This window comes from Trachemys scripta, chromosome 2, assembly GCF_013100865.1.
Source record: "Trachemys scripta elegans isolate TJP31775 chromosome 2, CAS_Tse_1.0, whole genome shotgun sequence".
Taxonomy (NCBI): domain Eukaryota; kingdom Metazoa; phylum Chordata; order Testudines; family Emydidae; genus Trachemys; species Trachemys scripta.
This window is the reverse complement of record NC_048299.1, coordinates 128,620,554-128,642,470: the sequence shown is the minus strand read 5'-3', so window position 1 is coordinate 128,642,470 and position 21,917 is coordinate 128,620,554. Positions and strand designations below refer to the sequence as shown.

The window sequence follows — 21,917 nt, the reverse complement described above, 5'->3', positions numbered from 1 at the left end:
CTGGCTCAACAAGACCGGGTTCTGGAGTCCCAAGCTGACAGGGCTAATGGACTCAGAGGTAGTTTCAGCACATCAGGTGACAGTCCCAAGGGGGTCTCTGTGGCCAAACCCATCACACACAGAAATAGCTACACCACTTCAGAATAGCTATTGAGCATGTCTAGTGAATTTCTAGACATATGTCCAGATGTTTCTGGGCCTTTCTAGCTTAGTTGCTCTGTGCTACACTCTGCATGTGTTCAGACACACAGTATTCCAACTAAAATTCATGTCCTTTCTCCACTGCTTCTCTTCCTTTACTTTGTGAGAAAGGAAGTCAAATACTGCAGTATAATGTATGACGGTAACACTGGCACTGATGCAGAGTATCTTACTCCCTTATCTGTTCAACGCTTGTCAGTAGACTTTCTCTCTGGACAGTGATTTTATGTATCTCTTATGGTCAAAGTTTCGTGTCTTTCACCTTCCTTCCAACTGATCATAAAAGAGCAGAAGTTCAATAACATTTCTTGATTGATTTCAATCTCAGTTTCCCTCTGGCCACAGGACTATGAGAAACCATTCTTCTCCATGCAGACAATGATCACCTTATTTCTTTATTTGATTGCTTTTTCCCCTCTTCATTCGCCTTGAAATCAATGGAAGATTTGCATAAGGACTTCAGGTGAAAACCTGGCTACACTAAAGACAAATGGTAAAATGGTAAACTCTCTAGCATCAATGGGGTCAGGATTTCACCCTTCAGGTTTGGCCCAATCTTCATTAGATAAACTGTTTTTTCATGATGAAATGTGGGACAATACATACTACATAGACTGCTAGAATAGTGTAGTAATGTTTCAGAAGAGTAGTTTGCAATCCCTTTGAAATTTAAATTGTTAGTATTGGAAACTCTTATAATAAGAGGTGTAATAATTTCCATTTCTTTTAATCAATAAACAGTAACTTTCCTTTTGTCTTTAGTATATAATACTGTTTTTCTTTTGCTGCATAATTTTCTTTAATTGTGTGTATAATCAAGTCAGTGAATTGAGTCACTTCATCCTGAAAGTGACTCAATCATAACTATGCCAAATAAGCAGAACGGTTGAAGTAATGATTTACAACGTTTTTTGGCTTGGATACAAAATAAAAAAAGTCTGATTAATCTAAAGGGGAAAAATGAAATATATGTCCAGAAGAGATTTTTGTCAAGATGCTGGTATAAGGTAAATTGGAATACACTGTGCTGTTTTGAATTGCTGAATGTGTTGGAAATCAATTCTCTGGTCTTTACTTATTCCATTTATTAGATGATGGAAGGCATTGTCCACAGATGGTGAAAACATATTTTATCTTTCAAATGTGAGAAAGTCTTTGCAATACTGTAATTTTTCTTGCTAAACATTTATACATCTTTTAATCTATTCAAACACTATTTAAAGTGTGAATCTTTTGCATATTTGACTTCTGCATTAATAAGAAGATGTGGATGTGATTGAGTTAGGGTGACCAGATGTTCCAATTTTATAGGGACAGTCCCAATATTTGGTGCTTTTTCTTATATAGGCATCTATTACTCCCCACCCCCTTTCCTGATTTTTCACATTTGCTATCTGGTCACCCTACAATGAGTTACTGAAGTCATGAAGAGTGCTATTGTAATATGAAATTTTACAATGCTGAGGTATAAGCTGTGATTTTTGTGGTGTCAGTTAGGGAAGAAACATGGTAGGGGTTAATAAAGGGGCTAGGGACAGGATACAAGAACTATTCCTAATTCCGCAATGAATGTGCTGTGTGACTATGGGTACTGTAAGTCACTTATTCTATTCCTTCTTAATTACTAAGATTCAGGAAAGTTTGAGTTATTTTGGAAAAAATAAGCTCCTAAAGTTTATTCAGACAAAAGTAGAGAGTGGCTGTAAGTGTTTACTTAGATACCATGGTAATAGGCACTATATTAACATCTTAGATATAAAAGCATTTGGTTGGCTTAGGAAAGTAATTATGTAAGAGACATACATACATTACTTGTATTTATGGTTTGTGTTCATTTCTCATATTATTGGGGAGGGGAGAGAGATTCTGTAAGTACACAGTATATAATATCACAAGTGAAAAGGATTAGATAAGTGAATTTATGAAACAGTGACCGGGGACTGGATTGCGCAAGCTCTTAGGGCTTGTCTGCACTAGAGTTTTCTTAACAGTCAATCAGGGCTGGCCTAAGGGAAAATGCCATCCTGGGTGAACTTGTATTTTGGCGCCCTTTCTTTCTGTATCAATACAGATACACAGATACACAGAATGGCCACACACCTTCAGTATACTGGAGAAGCTTTTTAAGTTATGGTAGGGACTGTGTGCATCTACAGCAGAGACCACTGCAAATGGCACGGGCAGCCCCACACTCAGCTTTGGTTCGCGGTAGCACCCAAGCCTCTGGCACCAGTGGTGAGAATGCCAGGCTGGACATGCTGCGAAGCACTGAGGGGATGGCAGCATTGTGAGGCACAAACTGAAGCACAGCATGCAACCAGCACAGGGTTTGTTTCCCCAAGCTGCTGGGAACCTGTCCACAGTGTTACCCGGAGTGCCCTAAACTCAAAGCTCTCGGTAACTTTACTCTCTGTAAGGTGATATTAAGGAAATAAACCCCAAAGGAGAGACAGCACATCAGTCTGCTATATGGCTGGCATAAATCACAGAAAATCAAGTGCTTTTACTTAAAACCTTCACTTTATTAGTCTTCAGCACTCTCACTAGAATGCCTTTACTCAAAGTCTCTGTTTTATTTAGTCTCAAGCACATACAAATATAATAGGTTATAGAACACCCCTAAACAATAGTTACCCATGGTCTGGAGGGGTCTTGAGTGGTCAAACGACAAGGTTCAAGTGGCCAGCTACCCACCTGTCACTAGGGATTCCAAACGATGTCCAGAAGGTAAAATCCAAATTCCTCAGACCTGTCTACCCCTTTTATATTAGTAACTGCTACAATTACATCAACAACATGTCAATCAAAGAAAAACCATTAAGCAAGCACTTTTTGAGCCATTAGTTATACAGACATGTTTTTGCAGAGTCTGCAGTCTCATGGACCCCGACACACATACAATATAGATAGACTTCCTGTTTTTCACAGACACTTACCCCAGCATATCAGAGAAGATATAGAATCAGGCTCACTCCTAATGATCGCTGTCCCCCTTCTTTCCCTGCTTTGCCTTAGTGATGCCAAGGCTGGTACAATGGCCTTACAGGTGCTACTCTTGGCAATAAGCAAAATAATCAATATTCTATCCCAATAATTGGCAGCGACTTGAGCATCTGGATGGTTGCTGAAAATGTCCCTCTACAAGGGAGCCCCATTGCATCCGCTATTCAGTGCCGGCCAACTTTGGACACTGCTGTGCACTCCCAGGAGCACTTGCCATTAGCCCAGATGCTTCCCATCTTCCCCTGCTCCTCAGGCATTTGGGGGCAGGTAAGCAGCTACCCTGACATGTAGGCTGCACCAAGCAGCCCAGGATGAGTGCAGGAGACACCCGGAGGTGCTCTCTTTGCCCCCTCAACCCAGTTCAGACTGCTGTATGGCACAGCCCCAGAGGTAAGGCCAGCTCTGTCTCTAGCACACCCTGCAGGGTGCCCCCTCAGGTTTGCTGGGGCTTTTGCAGCTCACCCCGGGACCAACCCTTCCTAGCCACACGTTGCAACAACACCCCCAGCAGTTAATAGTAAATGGCCCTGTGGACTAGTAGACAGCATGGCCAGAGGAGGAATGACTGCAACATCTTGACAGCTGGGAGCTGCCTCCCACCTGTCAGCTTTCCTCCCTGCTCTGGGCAAGCTCCTTGCAGCAGTGAGGAGGAGCTGGAGCCACCATTGTGGGAGGCCACGGGGAAGTTTTGGGGCTGGCTCCCACTTACCACCCTGACAGTGCATGCTGCCTGCATGCCCCTGCACATGCAGGGCCACGGGGCAGGGGGATGGAGGGGAGGTGCAGAGAGCAGGGACCAAGCAGCTCCCCTGCAGGCCAGGGGAGCAGCCAGATTGCTGGGGGTCATCGCTCCCCCATAGTAAGGAGGAACCAGAGCTGCCACCATAAGAGGCTGGCCCCCACTTACCACCCCATCAGTGCACACTGCCCAGGTGCTCCTGCACACACAAACTGCTTAATTAGCTTCTACCACTCCCTGCAGGGTAGCCTTTTAGTCCCCACTCTACTCTCTGACCCTTGCTCCTGCCTCTCCCCCTCCCTGCCCTCCTTCAGGCTGCATGTGCAGAGGCTCCCAGGCTTCATGCATTGTCAGAGTGTTGAGTGGGGGCCAGCCCCAAAACCTCCCTGCTGCCTCCTGCCTGTCAGCTTTGCTCCCTATTCCAAGCAAGCTCTACACAGTAGAGAGGAGGAGACGGAATTGCAGCCACCGCAGCTGTGAGACAAGCAGGATGAGGGATCATGCTTGGCCACGTAGTAATGAAGCTTTCTGCCTGCAGCACTGCTCATCTGTCACCGGGAACTCTGGGATACATCTGGAAGACTTCTGGGACCTGAGTCAAGCTGAGACCACATGCACATAGGAAAGCAATAGGTCTCAGACTCTAGGTCCCAGCTTAACATGAGCTCAGACCCTCCAGCCCTGCAGGGTCCTGAGACCTCAGGTCCGAGCCCTAGGTTAGCACAATTGGTGAGTGGACGCAAAGGGGGGTTACGCTTGAGCCACATTGCTGTGTAGACATACTCTCAATGTAATCTCCAGCAGAGCTCTGACTTGCTGAGGCAGAGAGGTAACACAGTGGTTCACAGTTCTTGAAAAGCGTGTCACAGATGGGGATTCCAGAACCTCCCTTTGAGCCTATTCCAGAACAAAACTACTCTTAGTTAGAAATTTTTTTCTAATATCTAACCTAAATCTTCCTTGCTAAACATTAATTCCATTACTTCTTGTCCAACCTACAGTGAACATGGAGAACATGATCACTGTCCTCTTTATAACTACCTTTAACATATTTAAAGAGTGCTGTTATGCCCCCTCCCCTGGCTTAGTCTTCCTTTCTCAGAACTAAATATGCCCAATTTTATAACCCTTACACATAGATCATTCAATTTGTGATCTACTATAACCCCCAGAACCTTTTCAGCAATACTACTACCCAGCCAGATATTCCCCATTTTATAGTTGTGCATTTGATTTTTCCTTCCTAAGTGAAGTTCTTTGCAATTCTCTTTATTGAATTTCATCTTGTTGATTTCAGACCAATTCTCCAATTTGTTAGGGTCATTTTGAATTCTAACCCTGAACTCCAAATTGCTTGCAATCCCTCCCAGCTCAGTGTCATATGTAAATTTTATAAGGATACTCTCCACTTCATTATCCGTGTCATTAATGAAAATGTTAAATATCATCAGACTCATGACAGACTCTGTGGGATCCAATTAGATTTGTCCTCGCAGTTCGACAGTGAACCATTGATAATTACTCTTTGAGTATAGTCTTTCATCCAGTTTTGCATCCACCCTGTAGTTATTTCATCTATCATATTTTGTATTTCCTAGTTTGCTTATGAGACTGTAATGTGGATCTGTGTCAAAAGTCTCAATAAAATCAAGATATGTCACATCTACAGCTTCCTCCCTATCCACCAGACCACTAACCCTGTCAAAGAAGGAAATTAGGTTGGTTTGGCATGATTTGTTCTTGACAAAACCATGCTGACTATTGTTTATAACCCTCTGGTATCCTCTAGGTATTTACAAACTGATTTAATAATTTCTTCTAGTATCTTTCCAGCTATTGAAGTTAGGCTGACTGGTCTATAATTCCCCAGGTCCTCCTTGTTTCCCTTTCAAACATAGGTACTGTGTTTGCCACTCTCCAGTCATATTGTATCTCATGCATCATCTAAATATAATTGCTAATGGTTCAGGTATTGCTTCAGCTAGTTCCTTAAGTACCTAGGATGAATTTTATCAGGCCTTGCAGCCTTGAATTCATCTAATTTACAAATATTCTTTAACCTATACTTTCCCTATTTTGGCCTGTGTTCTTTCCCTGTTGTTAATATTAATTATGTTGAGTGTCTGGTCACCACTAACCATTTTAGTGAAGAATGAAGCACAATAGGCATTTATCAGCTCAGCTTTCTTAACGTCTTCCATTATTAACTCTGTTTCCCCACTAAGAAGAGGGCCTACACTTTCTGTTGTCTTTCTCTTGCTCATAATGTACTTACAAAGCCTTTCTATTGCCTTTTATGTCCCTTGATTGGTGTAACTAGTTTTGTGCCTTAGCTTTTCTGATTTTTGTTCCTACATTGTAGCATTATTTTTTTTATATTCATCCTTAGCAATGTATCCTTATTTCCCCTTTCTGTAGGATTCCTTTTCAATTTTCAAGTCACTAAAGAACTCCTGATGCAGCCCCTTTTTCACCTCTTACTATTCTTCCTATCTTTCCTTCACATTGGAATAGTTTGCTGTTGTGCCTTTAATATTATCTCTCTGAGAAACTGCCAGTTCTCCTGAACTTTTCCCCTGAAATTATCTTGCCATGGGACCTTACCTCCCAGCTCTGAATTTGATAAAGTCTGCTTTTTTGAAGTCCATTGTCCTTATTCTGCTGCGCTCACTCCTTCCTTTCCTTAGAATCATGAAATCTATCATATCACGGTCACTTTCACCCAAATTGTCTTCCACCTTCAGATTCACAGGCAATTCTTCCCTATTAGTCAGAATAAAGTCTAAAGGGCTGCCCCCTGGTTACTTTGTCCTCTTTCAACACAAAGTTGTCCCCAAACATTCAAATAATTTATTGGAGATTTTTGTTTTGCAGTAATACTTTTCCAATGGATGTCTGGGTGTCACAGTGTGCATCCCTCACTGCTGGACTGGAGCTTCCTCCTGGTTGCTCTGGGGGCTTAGCTCAAGGCCAACATCCCCATCTGCAGTCTGAAAACCATCACTCTGTCTCTGCTTCTGCTTACAGCCCTTCTCTTGGCTTTCGGAACCACAGCATTCTCTTCACAACTCAGACCTTCAATAAGGTTGCCATCCGTGTTTCCCCCTTCCAGGGGGAGGGGCATATCACAGTCCTATTGTCCAGCAACTTCCCCAGTGGTGAGTGGGGAGGGGGTTCTGGGCCCACCCACTACTTCAGGTCCCAACCCAGGAACCCTGGAAATAGCAGCCTCCTGTTGCACCTCTTTAACTTCTGGCAATGCTGCTATATTTGCTTGGGCCACTTCCCCACGGCCCTAATGCCCTCTTTGCCCTCACCTCAGGGCCCGCAGCTGCTCAGCCCCAGAGCCAGCCAGTCCGTGCTCCCCCAGTCCATGCTAGCAATTTCCCTGTCCACGGTACTTACAGTTCTCTCAGTCTTCCGGGGATACAGTCCATACTCCTTGAGCTTCCAGCAGCAACTAAGCCTACACTGCCCTGCATATTCCTTTTATCTGAGCCTGCTGGCCACAGATTGGTTGCTCACTACAGCTTCTCCCTGATTGGCTGTGCTTCATGCAGCCTCTAGAGGCTGCTCAGAGTACTCACCTCCCCTGCTTTTTCTGGGACAGGGCATGATTAACCCTTTGTATACCTCTGTGTAGTAGGTACCCATTACACTGGGTAAAGTCTCCCATTACTACCAGGTGTGTTTTTTGGAGGGGACGGGACATTTATGCTGTTTGTTCTAAAAGTGCCTCATCCCCCACCTCCTCCTGATTTGATGGCAAATTTTAGACACTCTTTTTCTTGCCAGTCTCACTTGATGATTTGGGGGCTGTATAGATTTTTTAAAAAATACACGTCCATTTGACAGATGTAAACAAAAAAAAAAAAGAAAGAAAATGGTGAAAATGTTCAAATATAATGTCATTAAAATAAGTTTACCTCTTTTATGTTAGATCTGCATGCATTGTACAGGAATCAGTTCAGACACTGAATGTTTAGTAATGCACTGCTACACAACATAAAATTTAAGACAGGATTACACAATACTATGCCATCACTATTTCTTCTCTCCCAGTCCTCTGCTGCTCTGGGGACTGGAGAGGCCCCTGATGTAACTTAGACAACTTTGGGAACTTGTCCAAGTTATGGGCGTTTCCCACCCCTGAAAGGCCCCTCACTTGTCCCACTCCACTAACTGGATGCCCACCACTTGTGAAAGGGGTGTTTGGAGGGCATTCCTTACAGATGTCTTTCACAGTACCTGTGCTGGAGAAAATCCTCCCCTGGCCAGATACAGGGAATGAAGTAATATAAAGGGTCTGGAATGGGGTTGAGGATCTCACTCCTAGGTATCCAAAGTCTCTAGAGTAGTTGGATACTCACTCCGTACACCCTGAGTCTGTTGCAATAACTGGGGCCTACAAATCTACTGTAATTCTGAGCTCAATTGTTGGACAGTAGGTGAAAGTTGATCAAAATGTTACACTAACCCAAAACAATGAATGTTGAAAGAAGGGGTATGAAAAGGAGACAAAACTGGATTAGTCTAAAGAAAAAGGGCTACTGATGCAACCCAAAGACTGTGTTAGGGTTGTGAACAGTAAACAAGGGAAGGAAACATTGGAAATCAGTGAAATTAAGCATATTTGTAATTAAGCCAAATTGATTAACAAAATAATGGGGGCAATGGTCTATTCCAGTCACCATCATATTTTTTTTAAAGCTTTAGAAAGAGAGACTTTGGGGACCAATATGGTAGAATGGCTTCCTGGGGGATTCCCTGTGGAAAAGTTTAGAGGCCTCTGCTTTGCTCCAGAGATTCTTTCCTTCGTGGGTGAGCCTTGATCACCAGGACAGCCAGCCCAGAACATCAGTGAAGATGCAAGACCATCACCACTGCGCCAGAAGGACCCCACCCTGGTACACATGAGCTCCTGCTTTGTCTTCCCAACCCTTGTGTGTCCCTTTCTGTCTCTTCTTGCTGTCCTATTTTTCATTTGGCTTTCACCTGACCCTGAGACCACCTGCACCAGCACCATGGAATGGGATGGTCCATCCAGCTCTGCCCAGCCTGAGAAGGACAAACGAGGGAGAGGGACCTGACCAAACCAACCATATTACATTCCAGGCTGGGAAAGTGAGCTAGGGTCCAGAGCCAGGATCCAGCAGTCGTGACGAAGCTGCTAGCCCAGCATGTCCATCCATGATTGACAACCACATTGTATCCCAAGAACATGAACACAAGCTGTATGTCCTCCAGCTTTTACTATCCTATCTCTTTTTACATTTTGCATCTGTCTTCTCAAAAGCAGAAAAAGTAATCACCATTCACAGCAGTTGACTTGAAATTCAAGAACAGTACTAACCCTTTCTTCGTCAATAAGAAGGATAGCTTGACAAATTAAGAGACTAACCAATATCCTTTCTCTAAAAAAGGGACTTTGATAGATTGTCATTGTTTGTTTTGCATAACCTCTCGATTTCAATTTTAAAATACTTTATATTCTGTTTTTGAGTCTCCTTCTTGTGTGTAAAAAGATTCCAAACTTTGTCAAGAATTTTTAATGATGTGTTTGCCATGGGACTAAGCAGGCCAAGGTCTCTGTACTTGAGAACACGATAATGTGGGAATGGCCATACTGGGTCTATTTAGCCCAGTATCCTGTCTTCCAACAGTAGCCAATGCCAGATGCTTCAAATGGAAAGAAAAGAACAAGGCAATCATCAAGTGATGCATCCCATGCTGTCCAGTCCCAGCGCCTGGCAGTCAGTGGCTTAAGGACACCCAGAGAATGGAGTTATGCCCTTGACTATCTTGACTAATAGCCATTGATGGATGTATCCTCCATGAACTTATCTAATTATTTTTGGAATCCATTTATAGTTTTGGCTTGCAAAACATCCCCTAGCAATAAGTTCCGCAAGTTGACTGTATGTCCCCTAACTTTTACTACCGTATCTCTTCTTACATTTTGCATCTGTCTTCTCAAAAGCAGAAAAAGTAATCACCATTCACAGCAGTCCACTTGTAGTTGCTAGGATTGCCTCTGGAGCCTTTATAAAAGATAGGCATCACATTAGAAAACCTGCAGTCAGAGGCTTATTTAAGAGAGAGGTTACATAGAACAATTAGTATTTCTTCAATTTCATATTTGAGTTCCTTCAGAACTCTTGGGTGAATACCATCTGCTGCTGGTGAATTATTACTGTTTAATTTATCAATTTGTTCCCAAATATCCTTATTGATGCCTCAATCTGGGACAGTTCCTCAGATTAGCCACATAAAAGGAATGGCTCAGGTGTGGGAATCTTCCTGACATCCTCAGCAGCGAAGACCAATGCAAAGAATTAATTTAGCTTCCCTGCAATAGCTTGTCTTCCTTGAGTGCTGCTTTAGCACCTCAATCATCTAGTGGCCCCACTGATTGTTTGGCAGGCTCCCTGCTTGTACTTAAAACAAAATTGATGTTAATTTTTGAGACTTTTGTTAGTTGCTGTTCAAATTCTTTTTTGGCCTGCCTAATTATACTTTTACACTTGACATGCTAGAGTTTATGTGCCTCACTATTTTCCTCAGTAGGATTTGACTTCCAATTTTTAAAGGATGCCTTTTTGCCTCTAATTGCTTCTTTTACTCTATTTATTCATGGGGGCATTTTTTTGCTCCTCTTACTATTCTTTTTAATTTGGGGTATACATTTAATTTGAGCCTCTATTATGGTGTTTTTAAAAAGTTTCCATGCAGCTTGCAAGCATTCCACTCTTGTTACTTTTTTGTTTCCATTTAACTAGCATCCTCATTTGTGTGTAGTTCCTCTTTCTGAAGTTAAATGCTACTGTGGCAGGCTTCTTTGATATTTTCTCCCTTACAAGGATGTTAAATTTAATTATATTGTGGTCACTATTATTGAGCAGTTCAGCTATCATTGCTTCTAGGACCACATCTTGTGCTCCATTTAGGACTAAATCAAAAATAGTATCCCCTTGTGGGTTCCAGGACTAGGTGCTCCATGAAGCATTCATTAATGGTGTCCAGAAAGTTTATTTCTGCATCAAGTCCTAAGGTGACATGTACCCAGTCAATATGGGGATAGTTGAAATATGCATTTATTATTGATTTTTCTGTTGTTTTTTGTAGCCTCTCTCATCTCCCTAAGCATTTCACAATCACTATTAACATCCTGATCAGGTAGTTGGTAGTATATTCCTACTGCTATGCTCTTATTATTTTTATCCATAGAGATTCTATGGTACTGTTTGATTCATTGAAGATTTTTACTATATTTAAGCCTATGCTTTCTTTCACATGTAGTGCCACCAGCACAACCAATCCTGTCATTCCTATATATTTTGTACCCATGTCCCATTGATTGTCATCATTCCATTAAGTTTCTGTGACACCTATTATTTCAATAAACTTATTAAATATGAGGCACTCAAGTTCACCCATCTTAGTATTTAGACTTCCAGCATTTGTTTGCAAGCACTTATAAAGTGTGTCACTTTTTTAGTTGTCTGCCTTCATGTGATGTAATTGAATGGGACTTTTTTTCATTTGACTGTTTCTCTTCAGTTCCTACCTGTACTTTATCAACTTCTATCCTCTTCTCTTTACTAGGATATAAAGAATCCCCATTAATAGATCCACCCCTAAGGGATGACTCTATCTGAACTGTGTGCTCCTCCATACCTGTCAGCTTTCCCCCAGCCCTTAGTTTAAAAACTCCTCTACAACCTTTTTCATTTTACATGCCAGCAATCTGGTTCCATTTTGATTTAGGTGGAGCCCATCCTTCCCATGTAGGATATTCCTTTCCCAAAAGGTTCCCCATTTCCTAATAAACCTAAAACCCTTCTCCTACACCATCTTCTCATCCATGCATTGAGACCCTGCAGTTCTGGCTGTCTAACTGGCCCTGGAACTGGAAGCATTTCAGAGAATGCTACAATGGAAGTCCTGGACATTAATCTACATTTTCAAATTTGGGTGCCTAAAATTAAGCACTCAATTCAATAATAGGCACCTAAATAAGAGAACTCACTTTAAATAGTGAGGAGCACACATAACTTCCATTGACATTAGCTGTGTCTGCTCTGTGCTCTTTAAAATCAGGCCACTTATTTATGTGCTTAGTTTTAGGCAACCAGATTTATAAAATGTACAATCTTAATCTCTCATTGCATCATTTTCCATATGTAGTAAATGTAGTTACATTATGCAGAAATAATCATCCAGTTATACCTTATCCATAGTTGTAGCTTCTGAATAGCTAAGTAAACTGTGTGGAGAAAGTAGTTTGCATACTCCTTATAGCCACTTCTGTTCAGACTAGCCAAAATTTCTCTATGCCAGTTTTGAATCTCAAACTACAATAATAATCTACTTTAAATTATAATTTATTATTGTTATAGGTTAGGTATTTAAAATAACCAATTGGGGGGAAATGTAGGAATATGTGAAGAACAGCTATTTTATAATTGGCTCATCTTTAATTTTATGATATCATGTACTATAAATCACCTAACAACTAGGAGAAGCTGTCATAATAGCTCAATGTGAAAGTTAATCATGCTTAAATTTGCCTAAAATTTGTGCACTGTTCAGAGAGTTATTTTCCTAATGAATCTCTACTTCTATTACCTAGTCCTTCAATGGAGCTCAGAACCTTTCAGGATCAAATGAATTATCGATTTTTTGCATTATGTGAAGCATTGCATTTAACTTACTTGACTTGGAATGCTATCTATTTTGAACTTAGAAAATCTTAAAAGAATTTAATTATCCCAGTGTTGTTACAGTTTCCACTCAGGAAGATCCTCAAAGTATTAGCATTACAGAAAATCTTTTTTTTCCCTACAGATCCAATCAACGAAAGGTGAGCTTGGGTTGTCACCATTAACATGATAAAAATCATACTGACAATGCTGTTAAAGAAAAACACAAAGGGCAAGCTACTCAGTTTATATAATTTGGAATAAGATCATTGAAATCAGTGGATTTACACTAGTTGATGATGTGCCCCAAAATTGAGACTGAAATTACTGCCTTACATTGTGAGCTCTACAGTTCATAAGAGCTAAGTAGAGCCAGACTAGATCATCACTTGAATAAGTGACCTCTAAGGACTAGCTAAGTTCTTCAGGAAGTGACAGTGGCAATTCAGTAAGTCTATTGACTCAATACTACACTCATGCATGAGCTGCTGATTTGAGGCTATTGTCTTGGATAAAACACAAAAAACAAAGCTTCTGATCATTGATGATCAAATTCTTATTTCCCTTTTTCAAGATTAGAAACATTAGGTGCAGTGTACTTTCCAAATGCCAATTTAGGTAATTGCATCCTGGCTACTCACATTCCTTTTTAGGATAACACCTAAGTTGTGTATTGTTGCTGTTCACCTTCAACAGCAGACATGATTCTCTTAAGAAATGTCTCTTTTGCACTGTGTAAGGTTTGCAATGTAACAATTCAAGCCTACAGTTATGCCTATAAATATAAATGTTTCTGCACTGAGATCCATTAAGCCATTGTTTGCGGGCATAACTTTTTCCAGTATCAGGCCCTACATTTATAAGATGCTTTGGAACTCTGCAATATAAAAGATGCTATAAAAATTCATAGATTATAAGGCCAAAAGGGACCATTGTGATCATCTAGTCAAACCTCCTGTATAGCACAGGCCATAGAACTTCTCCAAAATGATTCCTAGAGCAGATCTTTTAGAAAAACACTCAATCTTGATTTTAAAATTGTCAGTGATGGAAAATCCTCAATGGCCTATGGCAAATTGTTACACTGCTTAATTACTCTCACTACACCTAATTTCCAGTCTGAATTTGTCTAGCTTCAACTTCCAGCCACTGGTTCATGTTATACCTTTCTCTGCTAGATTGAAGAGCCCATTGTTAAATATGTGTTTCCCATGTAGAGAATAGATTGAGCTTCTTGAGTCATGTTATCTAATCCTTTAATAATTCCTGTGGCTCTTCTCTGAACCCTCTCCAATTTATCAACTTCTTTCTTAAATTGTGGGCACTATAACTGGACATGATATTCCGGCAGTGGTCACACGAGTGCAAAATACTGAGGTAAAATAACCTCTCTGCTCCTCCTCAAGATTCCGCTGAGTTAGATCTTTCGGCTACAGTATGACACTGGGAGATCACAGTCAGCTGATTATCCACCATAACTCTCAAACCTTTTTTCAGAGTCACTGCTTTCCAGGATACAGCCCCCCTATCCTCTAGGCATGGCCTACATTCTTTGTTCCCAGATGTATATATTTACCTATATTAAAATGCTTATCGTTTGCTTGTGCCCAGTTTACCAAGCAAATTAGATTGTTCCAACTACTGTAAGTGACTGCAGATATTGAACCCTGGTCCACTCAGCTCTTAGGAGCAAGTAAGATCCAACCTGCCTGGCAAGGATCTGTTAACAGTTGCCAGAATAGAAGCTGAACCCCGAAAGAGAGTTTCAGTCCTGGAATCCTATTGGCAGAATGCTGGGGGTCCTGACTGGTTCACAGCTTTTATATAACCCAGCACAGGTACAGGAAATTGTCCATGTGACTGGGTTCTTCCTCCTTTGGAGTGCTTCCTCTGTGATTCCCATTCCCTGGTAACTTCACGACAACTCTGGCCCATCTCAGACTCTGATCTCCTGGTATCTGGTCCTGCCTGACTCCTGCTCTGATCACTAGGTCAGACTGCCCATGTCCTGGTCATGACCACCAGTGACCTAGACTTTTCATTATTTACCACTCCCCCAATATTTGTGTCATCTGCAAACTTTTTCAGTGATGATTTGATGTTTTCTTCCAGGACATTAATAAAAATGTTAAATAATGTGGGGCCAAGAACCTGATCCCCATGGAACCCCACTGGAAAGAGACTTCCTCAGTGATGATTCCCCACTTATAATTACATTTTGAGACCTATCAATTAGCCAGTTTTTAAACCATTTAATGTGTGCCATGTTAATTTTATATTCTAGTTTTTTAAACAGATGGTTGAGCAGTAGCAAGTCAAATGCCTTACAAAAGTTTAAGTAAATTATGTCAGCATAATTATCTTTGTCAACCAAATTTGTAATCTCACCCCAAAAAGATATCAAGTTAGTTTGACAGGATCTATTTTCCATAAACCCATATTGCTTTGCATGAATTACATTACCCTCCTTTCATTCTTTATCAATCTACTTACCATAAAGCCATTCCACTATCTTGCCCGGGATCGAGGTCAGGCTGACAGGCCTATAATTACCTGGGTCATCCTGTTTACCCTTTTTTTTTGAAAATTGACACATTAGCTTTCTTCCACTCTTCTGGAAAGTCCCCAGTGTTCTAGGACATTGAAAAACAATATAAACTGTGCAGTGAGCTTCTAAGCCAGTTAACTGGAACTGCTAATTTTAAAATGTTTAACTTTAGTAGCTTCTGTTTAAAATCCTCCATAGATACTAGTGGAATGGAAATAAGCTTATCATCACAATATTATGAGACTATATCATCTGGTTTTTCCCCAAATACAGAACAGACATTTATTGAACTTTTCTGCCTTTTCTGAATTATAATACCATTCCCATCTAGTAATGGACCAATAGCATTGTCAGGATTCTTTTTGTTCCTAATATTTAAAAAAACTCCTTCTTATTGTCCTTAACTCTGCTGGCCATAGGTTTCGACTTGTGTCCCTTGGCTTCCCTTGTTCATTTCATACAGTTCCTAACTTCTGATTTATATTTATTACTATCAATCTCCCTTTTCTTCCATTTGTTTTGGGGGGAGAGGGGGAAGTCATGCTTACTTGTACCTATGCATTAACTTTCAGTTCTGTGATCAGATCCTCTATATCTGTTTGAACAAAGTTTAATATAAAATTCCCCCATGTTGGTTGCAACACTTTAAGTTAGAAATTTTCATTTATAATGTTTAGAAATAACAAGAACATTTTAGTACTGACAACATGACACCCCCAGCATATGTCACTCCAGTTGAAGTCCCCCATGATCTCACAAGTTTTTTCCCTACACATTATAGATAGATAGAGCCCTGCACAGATACAAATTTATACCCACACATGCAGATATCCATGGATATAAATTATTATCCATGGAACTGCAAGGCTTTCCTGGGAACCACAATGGCAAAAGGAGCAGAACGTGGGGTTGTCACTCCCAGGAGTCAGCGCCCCGCGCTGGCAGATCCTCCAGCATGTGTGTACCACCCCCCAGCCCAGCCCCCATTCCTTCCACACAGCTGTCTGTGTCTCCTGTCTTGGGGCATGTGCACTGCTTGAACATAAGAGCGCAACCAGGGACAGCTGCCAGTGAGACTGGTGCCCACCCCAGTGGGCAGGGTTGGAGGCTCCAGACCTGAGGTTCTGTGGATACCAATTTATATCCACAGATATCCGCATCAGTGAGTACAAATTTGCATCCCCGCAGGGCTCTATAGATAGATGTCTAAGCAGGCAACCATCCTGTTCCCTTGTATGATTTAATGGTCAATAGCAGACAGCAACTAGTACCCTATCATTGTGCTTTATCTGTTAGGACATTAAGCCATTAGCATTCAGGATTATTTTCTTTTGTGTTACTAGTGACTCGGAAACAGGTAATGCCATTTTTGACATAGCACGCCACTCCCTCTCCCCTTTTTCCCACTCAGTCATTCCTAAATATGTTAAAACCATAACTTTAACATTCCACTTGTGCAAATCATCCCACCAGGTTTCAGTAATGCCAACTAGATTGAATTTATGCTCATAAATTAGCAGTTCCAGGTGTGACGGTGCCCCCCATAAGGTTTTATGGAATATGCTTATGAATGTATATGTGACATAACTGGAATATGTTTTAGGATACATATGCTATGTAACATATCTAGGTAAAGGTTATAATCTACTCAATGTATTCATCCTATTTGTATGCATGTAACATTTTTGTATTCAAAGTTATGAATATTGGCTGTGTACTGGCTTGATTTTAACTAGCCTAGTAGAGCATTTGGTCAGCTTTTTGAGAAAAGTGCAAATTAAGTGCCCAATCAAAAGCCACTTAAGCCAACAATGAACTTGAAGATGCCAATCCACATCTAAGCCTTCCCAGGAATGTGGCTTGGCTGGTAAAAACTGAGTCATGCATGGACATGTGGCTTGCCCATGTGACTCCAAAACTCCATCTTGGAGCTGGACTTTGCATAGGAGTGAGGAGAGGGTCTCCACCAACAAGAGAGAGTCTATTTAAACCCCTGGGAGACCCCTCCATTTTGTCTTGAGCTGGCTAAAGAGATAGCCTCTCCACCCCCAAGCATACCTGGGAGAGACTGAAACGAAAGACAGTAACTACAGGGGGTGTGAGTGACTGCTGGACCCAGACTAGAAGGAGACTAGTCTGTAAAAGGAAGCTTACTGGAACTGGTGAGGTTTTTATCTGTACTCAATTGTATTACTGTATTAGGCTTAGATTTGCATGTTTTATTTTATTTCACTTGGTAATTCACTTTGTTCTGTCTGCTATTACTTGGAACCACTTAAATCCTACTTTTTGTATTTAATAAAATCACTTTTTAAATATTAATTAACCCAGAGTATGTATTAATACATTGGTGGGTTGTTGGGGGGGGAAAGCTGTGCATATCTCTCTATCGGTGTTATAGAGGGCGAATCATTTATGAGTTTACCCTGTATAAGCTTTATACAGGGTAAAATGGATTTATTTGGGGTTTGGACCCCATTGGGAGTTGGACATCTGAGTGTTAAAGACAGAAACATTTCTGTAAGTTGCTTTCAGTTAAGCCTACAGGTGTTAGGGAATGTCGTTCAGACCCTGGGTCTGGGTTTGCAGCAGGCTAGCGGGTCTGCCTCAAACCAGGCAGGGCACTGAATTCCTAAGCTGCCAGGGGAGGAAAGCAGGGGCAGAAGTAGTCTTGGTACATCAGTTGGCAGCCGCAAGGGGGTTTCTGTGATCCAACCCATCACACAAGGATCCTAGTATTAGCATATAAGCAATTCAAGAATTTATTCTCTTCATGTCCTTTGGTTTCTTGATTCATTTTGTTCTCAACATCTTAATTTTGTGCTGTTTGCTCATATCCTTCCTGTTAATACCCCACTTTTGCTATAAATTTAATCCCTCCTGACTACTCTAGCCAGCTTGTCTCCAAGGAGATTAGTCTCCCTTCTGCTGAAGTGGAGGTCATCCAAGCTATACACCCCTCCCACCTCCAAAGATGGTGGTCCAATGTTCCAAAATTCTACACCATTTACCTAGACAGCAGGTCATTTTCAAAATCTTCTGTCTTTCTTTGCTTGTCTTCTCTTTGCAGAGAAGTTTCTTAGACATTCTTCTTCAGCACACTTCTGAGTTCCCTGAAGTCATCTACTATCTGAGATATCCTATGATGCAGTATCATTAGTGCTGTTATGAACCATCAATGGATCGTTGCTTGTTGACTTCAGAAGCCTATCCAATCTTAGAATGACACCTCATGTCTTGGCTGAGGGAAGGCAACACACTGTCCTGTTGTCTGCCTTTCCCTTGCAGAATGTTCTTTCAATTCTTCAGAGTACTGATTCTCCAGCAAGGATTGTCTGTCTTCCTTGGATGGTTTGGGAACTCATTTGTGGGTAAGCTTGATTTTTCTTACAGGTTGGATGGAGCTGCCCTCCACATGTGTGTCCCATACATCTCTCTGTTCCCTTGCACCTGCTGGATCTTGATAGGTATCTTCCATAGTTTCCATGTTGCAGGCCTGGTATCGATTAGAAACTTCTAGATACATAGAATTCTTCTTTTTTCTCTTCCCTCTAGGGCTTACAGTCTGCCTACCCTCATCCGTCTCCAGTCACATAGATTGCTGCTGTGAATCTCTTGCCTCTGGCAGTTATGAACTGTGAGACCTCCTCTCTGACTTCTTCTCTCACTGATTCCTTTGTGGCCAGCTCCATTCTTCCTTGAACATGGGGTACTAGCGTTTCCTGAATCTGGTTGTCTAGGAACTCCTCAGCCTCTCTGATTCTGACTACCATCTCCTTCTCTATCCCAATCTCAAAGATTGCCTCCCTAGCAAATCTAGTCAGCTCTGAAATGGAGAGTTGTGAATAGACTGGGACTCAAAAACAGATGTCCTACATTTGAGAAGTGCATTAACCAAACATGGTTAAACTAGCTTCCAAGAACACATTTATTAGAAAAGACTGTCTAGCACTAATGAATATAAATGCTGCCTCATAGCTACAATTTATGCCTGCATAGTTTTGTCCTTATACACAGAGCATTAAGGAGAAATATTAGAAATAAAATATATGTACAAAATGCAGTCATCAGTAGATGTAAAATATTAATATGCTGGAAAGACCAAAGACATATGTTTACAGTACTTGGGGAAAAAAGAGATTCTAATAGCATTTTTATGTCAAATCCTGGACAAATTCATGTATCTATGGAAATAATGCATGAAATAAATTTCTAAGAACTAGAAAAAGGCTACTTGGCAGGAATGTTCCTTGTTTTATTTTATGTTTGTTACCTTCTCTAATGTTTGAGTCTAACTTAATTAAAGTGAGTGGAGAATTAAAGTCTGGAATATAATTAGGGCAGAAGAAAAAAATTCCAAAATAAGGCATGGACTTGCCATCTCTAATGGCTCCTTCAGCTCTCCCTGAATAAAACGATTAATCTTTCACCCTTTCTTGTTTAAAGCACACAACATGTTCTGCGGATTGACCATCAGGAGCATTTCTGAAAGAGAAGGACAGAGTTTTGTGACAAGTTTTGTGGTGTACATGAACACACCACATAATGTGGTGGCTATCAGTATCGTTAAAAAAGTCAAAATAGGAAAAGGAGTTTACCAATTCTGGTGGTTTTATATCATCTTAGGTGTTGAGGCCATGAGGTGGTCATATTCTATCATCTTGAGTAATGGGACATGGAAAAGAGGACAAGGAGTTAAATGTACCTGAAGAAGCCCATAACTTCAAGCAGACCAACAGGCTGCCAAACAAAATTGTGTGTGCACAACCCCAACACACTCCCACATATAATGAAGTGCCAGGAGGGGAGAGAGAACTGACAGGGCCATTCTCTTTTCCCTGCCTAAGAATGGGAAAGTTGGTGACAGAATCTCCATTTTTTCCCTGGAGAGGAGGGCAAGTTAGAGACATCAGATCTTCTCCTGGGAAGGGAAGCCAGAAAAGCAGTAGGTCTTCTGATAAAAGAAAGCAATGATATAGTGGAGTCACAGTGTGGAAATTCTTCTCCCATCAGAGGCAGTGTTGCTCCATCTACTGGCAGAATGGTTTGGAGTCACTTATATGCCACAGCCAGGCACTAGCTCCTACTCCTGCTCCCAGGTTACATTCTTCCTCATAAGTCTTCATTTCATCACCCAGCGAAAAGGTAGAAGGGACAGACGTTTGGGATAGCTGTGCTCCCGCCAAGACCAGAAAGGGAGAAATTTGGTGAGGTGAAGAAAAAAACATTCACCATGTTCTAAAAAAACTATAAATAAATAAATATGTTTTCCAGGGTAAAACTGAACATAGTATTTTTTGAAAAATAATAAAGTAATGTACTCTCTGGGTCAGCACCTTAATTTTGCTGATCGTTATGAAGACACAGGCCTTTGTCGGTTTACTGTCTAAATAACTCTACCTTGCTGTTGTCATATCAAAGCACAAGACTCTCTGAAGTTCTTAGCTTAGCACCTCTCTTTGGTTGGGCTGATATCAAGGTGTGGGAGTCTATCACAGTTCTACTAAGCTTGTCTGATGTCAAATGACAAGTTACAGTGGGTTCAATGACTCAGCATTTCTAGCTTACTGGGCTGATGTCAAGAGTCAGGCATCTGTTAGGTCATAGGCTCAGATACTCTAGGTGACAGGTCTGATGCCAAGGCGGGAGACTCTCAGAGGTCTAGCCTCCTGGTCTAACAGCCTTTATGCAGTTTTTGGCTCATCATCTTAAGCTTGCTGGGATGATTTCAAAGCACAGATTTCTATGAGGTGTCCAGTTTTGCATCTGTAGCTTACTGGGCTGATGTCAGAGCCCAGGACTTTGTGAACTCACCAGGTTTAGCAGCTTTAACATGCCAAGGCACATGCCTGTAGTTTGTGAGATGATGTCAAGGAACAGTCTTTTGTGACATCTCTACCTTTCCAGGCTGATGACAAGGCTTAGGCCTTTATGAAGCAACTGACTCAGCATCCCTAACTTTCTGGGTTCATCTGAAAGCACAAGTCTCTGGGAGGTTATTGGTTATGTGATATTCTAATGGTAAATTGCATTTTTCGTAGACCATTAACTGCCTCACCTGCACTCTGGCCTCAAATCCAAAACATCAGAACAACTTCTAATATTCCAAACCTCTGAGCAGCTTCAAACACCTTTCACTTCTTAATAAAAGCAGCCTGCCACAAAAAATCTTTTTCTTACCCCTTGGAACCCCAAAAGACTAGAAATAAGAGCTTTTTACCATTGGAACAGAAAGATTCCTCTGCTTTCCAGTGGGACACACAGCAACTGTTTCTAGCCCTGGAAGTTCCTGAGATCACACCTAAAGTCACAAAATTATATATGGTAAAACTATTTCATATTATAAGTATCTGAAACCTGGCTCTTAAAAGAAAGTGTTTAGCAACCTTAACTATAATTGTTGCTACCTGATCTCTTATAACACTGGTCTACAATTTTTGAGAAGTCGTCTGCTTCAGAGATAAAATGTGCTATTTATTATGTATTTTGATGTGCTGAATTCAAATATGACAATTAAAACAACTGAATGGCTACTGTTTCTAGGGTATTTAAGTTTTTACATTTTATGTCTATGTATATTGTGTAGATAGTAGAGTTTTAATCGTAAATTGTAAACGTAGGTCTTTTCATGTGTTTATGGTTTCTTTACATGATAATATTTCACCTGTCCTGTTTATGTAACACTTTAAAAATCAGCAAAAGGGTTATATAAATAAAATTTAGT

At 41.0% G+C, this 21,917-nt stretch overlaps 1 long non-coding RNA gene across 2 annotated transcripts in view; it reads right to left on the bottom strand.

Moving 5' to 3' along the window:
* Window positions 1–18,997: 18,997 nt before the first annotated feature.
* The window catches only part of LOC117872780, a 51,624-nt gene continuing 48,704 nt past the window's right edge, over window positions 18,998–21,917 (bottom strand). For both annotated transcript variants that reach the window (XR_004644597.1, XR_004644598.1), the window contains 3 exons: window positions 21,414–21,494; window positions 19,792–19,853; window positions 18,998–19,678 (listed from right to left, as the gene is read on the bottom strand). This is a non-coding gene — a long non-coding RNA (uncharacterized LOC117872780). The remainder of the gene's footprint in view (window positions 19,679–19,791; window positions 19,854–21,413; window positions 21,495–21,917) is intronic.